This window comes from Ischnura elegans, chromosome 9, assembly GCF_921293095.1.
Source record: "Ischnura elegans chromosome 9, ioIscEleg1.1, whole genome shotgun sequence".
Lineage (NCBI taxonomy): Eukaryota > Metazoa > Arthropoda > Insecta > Odonata > Coenagrionidae > Ischnura > Ischnura elegans.
The window spans coordinates 38,423,057-38,430,374 of record NC_060254.1 but is presented as its reverse complement, the minus strand read 5'-3'; the positions used below and the strand labels follow the sequence as shown (position 1 = coordinate 38,430,374).

The window sequence follows — 7,318 nt, the reverse complement described above, 5'->3', positions numbered from 1 at the left end:
TGTATATCAGTTGTGTTGTTCCAATTTTGATGATGTATGTATAGCTTCCATCAGTGATTTATTTATAAAATTGTTGATTTTAGTGGTAACTGTTTTGTTCTTGAATAAAAGTGATAGATACAAAACTGGAAAAAGTGGAACTATATTTAGTTTTACAATTTATAACTCCACCTTTGATTTAATAATTTATGAATCAAGGTATAAAATGTCCTAAAATAATGGCAGTCATTATTACTTTGGAGGCATTAAAAACTATGGTTCTCTTGTTATATAAGCAATTTTCAACTGCCTCTTATGCATTTATACAAAATATTTATTAACTTGTATAAATTCTTTACTGTGGGAAGGAAAGAAACAGCATTTTTGAATTGGATGAAAACACTGAAAAGAGAAATTTATGAATAGGGTGGTTTCCTATTATTTTTTTATTGCCTATATCGGAAGATTATTACTCCTGGAGTACGTATTTCACGCTTTTAGATTTTTAAATGACAATATCTATTTTTCACGATTAAATGAAAAGTGAAAATTTTCAAGGGCGCGAAAACGCCACGGGTAAGGAAATCTCTCCGTGTGACGTATTTCTGGTTCCCCCTCCCGCCTTGTGAGGTGACCTTGATCGAGGCTCTGAGCGCTGATAGGATGCAGAATGCTAGAGGGTAGCTGAGTACCTTGCTGTCTGGTAGCGCTTGGCTTAAAAAAGGTTTATTAATACCTTATCAAACGAAGAAAACTTTCTGACCTTAGCCAGTTTTAATAGGTGATTATTAAGACATGTTTCCCCGAGCTCTGCGTCTCATGCATGCATTGGTAATCTCAGACAATGTATAACTCCTATCTTCTCCTATAGAAACTAGGTCCCTGTGATGTCATGTGGAGTGGCATCGCATGGGCGCCAATCTGGCCCTTTTCAAATGAGGATAAAAATGGACCATTGCTATTCGTCTAAACCGGTATTTCTAAAACGAAATAATTTGTATATTATGATTACAGTAATTGTGGGTAACAAATCGCAATCAATGCCTTTCGGTTTCTTTGATGAAGGAAACTACCCTATTGTGTTATTATATACATATTTCTCTTATTGTTAGTACAGAAAGTATGTTCGTAATTGCTTTATTTGACGTTGTATCATATAGTCAATAGTAACTATCCATAAATATCTCTTCTTCTATAATCCCTCGTGATTAATATTATCATTTATTGGTTGCATTTAGCTGATGCCAATGTCGAGTGACTGGTCTTACAGACTGGTTTTAGTGGCTGCTTTAGAACGCAAACTATATTTGGAGCATAAAATTGGTTTTAGCCTACATTTTCTCTACTTCACCATATGTACATATAAGGGTGTATCCATTAATTAACCCAATTTCCTGTGGTGTAAGACGGGTTCATCGCAAGTATCATATAATTTTTTCCTTGCAAGAAACAGTGTAAAATGTGATTCCAGACTATGATCTTGGTAATCTTAAATACTAGACTTGAGTAATCTTAAATAAAATTAATCAAAGAAATTGTTTTTTTTTTAAATTCAACACAATAAAGGATAGATTGACGTATTTGCACAGAAGATACGCATTTGAACAATCTCACGTGAGATTAGAGGGAGGGCGTCAAGCCAACTCTCACGATATCTCACTGAGAGGAAAGAGGAGGGGGGTCCAAAAAATTGCCAAAATCACCTCTCGTAATTAATGGATGCCCCTTCCCCTACTATTTGGTGCGAGTTTGACGTAACATATATTATTGTCCTTTATTTTTTTGAGGAAAAACAATTTGAAATGCCATCAGCACAGGGCAAATGTTTTCTCCTACGCGTATTGAAGAAATGGGAGCAGGATCTTGAAGAATTTTAAATGCAGATTTTGCCAAAATTGCGGTATACATATTTATATGCATTCATCAGGGCTATGAATGAATATGAGAACATACTTTTGATACATTAAGGGTTATAGCAGTGTCTTTTACAAAAATAAAATTACAAAAAGAAAAAGATTTCAGTGGTAAATTGTGAAAAAAAAGAAGAGACTAGAATTTTGACATATAGCAGTAACAGTAGTGAGTCAACTTGAGATGAGGAATTGATGCTTTGGTGATTTATTGGTTTTGACTTAGGCTGAGATTTCTTGAATCTTATTGACTCTGTAGGTTGTCTGAGATATTGCTCACATCGGAAACTGTAGTGAAATGAGAGAGGAATTATGGTACTGATTTAAATTTGCTCTTGATTACTATGAGCTATATTCTAACTTGAGAGAAAATCAATGAGAGATATTCCATTAAATTCCTTATTTTTTCCAGTCATTGCTAGGATTGTATGGGTATATTAGGGTGCTGGGTAAAAGATTATAATTTTATTTCAAAGTTGCTATAGAGCAGGGAAGTTGTGTGAGGTGAATACTGCCTTTTCATAATTTGTTTATGGGTGGAATGTTCTTCAAAATTTCAAATGCTTGGTGAATGCAGTAGATATTAACCAATTTGAATAATTATTTACTGTTTTCAAGTATTCACCTATCACAACATCCCTGCTCTAAAACAGCTTTGAAATAAAATTAAAATTCTTTTTCCCATCACCCTAGTGTATGAATGAATCAGGTTGTGCTGTTGAATATATGAATGTTGGCAGTTGGTAATACATATTATTATATTTTTTGCAGATGTCTTGGGTTAACTATTTCAAGGTTTTACTGTGGTTCGGTGTCTTCTTGCTGGCCGCCAAAAAATAATTTTTCTACATTCTCAGGGGTGAACAGGCACTTAAATATGAACACAAGGAAGCTGATAAAGTATTTCAATGAAACTTTGGCCAGTACAGAAAAAATTCTGGGAAAGCCTGAAGTCCCTATAAATTTCATCTGTATTTTCTTGCAATAAAACTGCATGTGTCTTTGTTTGTTGGATATACACTAATTGCATATCTCACTTGAGAAAGATAGGCTGCTTCCCATAGAAAATTCGAAGGAACTATTGCTTGAAAGTTCCCTCCTTTTATTCTTGGTTTATTTTTCCTGTATAACAAAGTGTTTCACCCTAGGACAAGTAGAAGTTTAATTAATTTATATATATGCATGTATATATGGGCTTACAGTTAAACTTGATCCTCCTTGTCCCAGCAAAAATCAATGGTCCCATTCTTATACAGTATGATTTCTTATTTCGGAGTTTATAGTAATATCTGCATGTCACTGCACTACTTTTTATCACAAGATTGATACTTATTAATGTGATGAAAAGGGCCAAAATTTTAAATGATGCGTATTTACCTATATGGTAAGATGGGTAAACACGTCATCATCAAAATTGCACCGTGTAAAAATCCAAAATGGCACAAATGCATGTCCAAGAAATAGCTCCTGTCCTTATTCCGCAAATCTATCCAAGTTTTTGCCCTGCCTCATACTTGCATGGGTAAATACAACTTTTTGCATATGATGAATTTTTTCATCTCGCCCAAAAGCAAAAATTTAGATACCAAGGCCACAGTACGTGTTCCTAAAAATTTTCCATCAAATTATCTTTCAAGTACATAATGATATGGTGATTGACTTGCTGCCAATATAATACTAAAACATCGGCTATTAGTGTTTATACCTCCGTAGGAAATGATAATTAACTTCATGACTGCCAAGCATACTTTTTCTTTTTACTGATGGGGTCTTCCTGAGAGTGAGTTGTAATACGTGTCTTGTGCTCTCTATGTGAAGGAATAGGATTAGAACGGTGGCTAGGGCACTGGCTGACCCCTCTTGTGGTCCACATTCGAATATTTTTATTGGTTGAAAATTTCTGGAAGTATTACTAGTGTAATGTGGTGTCCATGATGTTTGGCATAGTTAATTATGCACTGATGTTTAAATTGTATTTGTGTTATTTGTGTGCATACTTTAATTATTTTGGTGTTTTGGAGTTGAGGGTGCTATGGTAACGGGGAGTAAACAGGGGATAGGTAGAGAGAGAGCCATTTTGGATGGAGGAGATGAAATAAAGTGCTTAAGAGTATAAGTTATTATTATTGTATCGGAGGAAAAAGGTTGCAACATCATAGAGGTTGAAATTTTGGTGGCAGCGGTGGAATTTGAACCCACGCCCTTTCGGACTGGTCGTAACCTTTTTCCTCTGATACAATAATAATCACTTGTACTCTTAAGCGCGTTATTTCATCCCCTCCATCCAAAATGGCTCTCTCTCTTACTATCCCCTGTTTATTCCCCATCACCATAGTGCCCTCAACTCCAAAACACCAAAATAAATACAAATATGCATACAAATAACAAAAATACTATTTAAAAATCAGTGCATAATTAACTATGCCAAACATCATGGACACCACGTTACACAAGCTACCTTATTGTTGGAAACCCAAGTGAATTTTAAGAAATTAAACGTAATTTACCCTCTATTGTAAGAAATTTCGTACTATTACTGAGGGGCTGTCTGGCCTGTTTGGCTGGTTGGCAATCACTGAAGGCCGCGGGCTTAAGGAGTCACCACAATGCTCGCTTCAATCTTGAAGCTTATATGAAAAGTGTAATAAAAAAGACTGATTACTTGAATCAAAGTTGTTTTTTGCAAGTATCAAAAATTCCAATTTTTCATTGGTTGCTTTTCACTGTATGCATACTCACAATCAGTGTGAAAAGGTTGTGCAAAAAAATAAATGTGTGAGAAGATAAAAGAGAACCTAACGGTTTTATGAAAGGTTTAATCTAAAAGGTTATTTTTTGTAAGATTTCAGCACAATTGCAAAGAAAAAATTCACTCATTAATAGAACCATGAATCATTACTAAATTTTATAAGCTGTGAAATTTACACATTTCATAGTATTTTTTCCTTAGAAATTGCTATTTTTTATACTAACTTTGCTATGGTTTCTATGAGCCAAAATAGAATCAAATTCTATTTCCGGGCATGCAATTTCCTAGCTTTTTCCATGAGAGGACCCCCGGTAAGAACGGCCCCATAATGAGTCTCAGCCGAAGGCCCCCAATCACTCCAGACCACCCCTGCTATTACTTCATAATCTTTGGAATTCAACTATAGCCCGCTTTCGTAATGAAAAACCTGCGATTCTACAGGATTTAAATAATTGAAGATGATTAACATTTAGGAAATATATTGACCGCGTACAAATACTCTATTTCTCCAGTATTAGATCATTTCGAGACGAGCGAAAATTAACTCGCCCACTATTGCAGTTTATGTCAGTGATGGCGCTGAAACGCAGTGGCGCAGCGAGGGGGGGTTTTGGGGGATAAACCCCCCCCCCCCAGAGCTCAGAGAAATTTTTAAGTTTAATCCATTTTACTTGATTGGATTGATATTACTAATACAATAGTGTAAGGATTAAAAAAATATACCACAGAAAGCCGTAAAACTCGCCATTTTGAACTATTTATCTTAAAATTCCACAATTATCTAATCTCGCACCTACCGCTGGTGGGTTGGCTGTTATCCTGGTGGGTATTCCATACCCTCACACACCCCGGTATTAGTGTCACCTTAACCCCCCTCAGCCTTAATTCCTAGCTGCGCCCCTGCTGAAACGTGCTGAAGTAAGAAAATGGCTTGCGGTAGACGACGTCATAAAGAGATCAAATGAGGGAACATGGGCGTACCCAGCGAGGGGCAGGAGGGGGCTGCTGCGCCCCCCTAGAAACAAAAATAGCAAATTTTTTTAGGGAAAATAATATTTTTTCAAGCAAATAATTTTAAAAACTAATAAAGAGCTGTTACAGTGTCCTTCAATAGTTGATTTAATTCACCCTTTCCATGCTTAAATCTTACCTACAACTTGAACAACCATGGCTTGTCCCCCCCCCCCCCCCCCCCCCTAGTTTTGATCCTGGGTACGCCCTTGTGAGGGAAGACATGCTGATGACCTCTTTCACCCGTGATGCATTTAGAATCATAATTTTCTTCTGGACTTTCTCCAGGTGTTGACGGCTTACGAAGCAGAAAGTACTTGGTACTGTGGAAAACCGTGGCCATTAGCGTCAATACCAATTTGAAATGTTGTTAAGCGTGTGGAAATTTTCTTTTTTCCTTCTCTTTTCAAGTTTTTTCTTATGCAATTTCTTTCATTGTAGACTTTCTACTCCCCACCCCGCCTTCCATTGCCATCGAGGGTTTTGATGTGAAAACAGTTTTTACATGAAGCATGTAATTGCGCACTTTGATGCACGCACGAATGGTAGTTTCGAAATGCGTTGTGTTCATGGACGTACCCAGCGAGGGACAGGGCTGCCCCTCCCTAGAAGCAAAAATCGTAAAAGTCTTTAAGCAAAATCATCACTGAATTGAAACGAAAGTATTCAACAAATTTTCTTTAAACCCACGAAAAATGATATATATTAGTATAAGATTAGTGTAACTAAAATAAAACTTTTTTCAATGAAATAATCTCATCAATCCCATGGCTTGCCCCCCCCCCCCCCTAGCTATGACCCTGGGTACGCCCTTGGTTGTGTTAAGTCGTGGATTGCATCAGCTGATGCAATTGCGCATGCAAAAATGCGTGAACAAAAGGTGGACTAATAGCTCCTGCTAAAATTAACATATGCGTTCCTTGATGCCTGTTTCTGAATTGTCTTAGTACATATTTCTTACAGCATGTTCTGCGTGTTCTAGCTTTATTGGCGGATTGCCTTCATGGGGGGTTGGCAAGTTTTGCCTTTGCATGAATAAGGAAGTATAATATTTTAGTACGCGTAACATTTTTATGCCTTTTTTGTGTGCAAGTGGGAATCATCTTGCATGCTGGTGATTGATCATCCCCCGCCAAACACTGCAGAGGTGGCTCGAGGGTATTACATAGATGTAGATGAAAATTCAAAAATGATGGCCGATTCAATTGATTAAAAAATGCAGTCGGAAGATGTGATATTTAAGCTTTGCCTAACACAGGCTTTCGTGGTCTTCTTATACCTTCCAGCGTAGCACAAGAGGTCATTCCTCTTGGTTTGGCTTGCGAAAGCTGCTTCTGCGATTTTTCTATTGCGTACGACTGTTGCTCCATGTATTCTGCTGGCGTTCCACACGTGCATGAAGAGGGTTAGGAGCCTTCAACCCACCCCCTTCTTCCGAAATATTTTCCCGCACGAAATCAGACGGGGATCCGTTTGGTGTGGTGGCTAGAGTAATAGCTTCCCACCCCATGGCCTCGGGTTCAAATCTCAGCGGTGGCAGAGAATTTTCAGAGACTGCCCGATCCCTGATTGAATGTTGCAAAGCAGTGGCTTAACTAGGAATATGCTTTGGGGGGAGGGGGGGCCTAGAAGAGGCCTAGGGGTGATCCTCCCTCCAGGCAACGGGGGT

General features: G+C 37.5%; 1 protein-coding gene across 1 annotated transcript in view; it reads right to left on the bottom strand.

Moving 5' to 3' along the window:
• LOC124165080 (mucin-5AC-like) overlaps positions 1 to 7,318 on the bottom strand; it is a 40,911-nt gene that overhangs the window by 1,764 nt on the left and 31,829 nt on the right. The gene's annotated exons all lie outside the window — the stretch shown is intronic.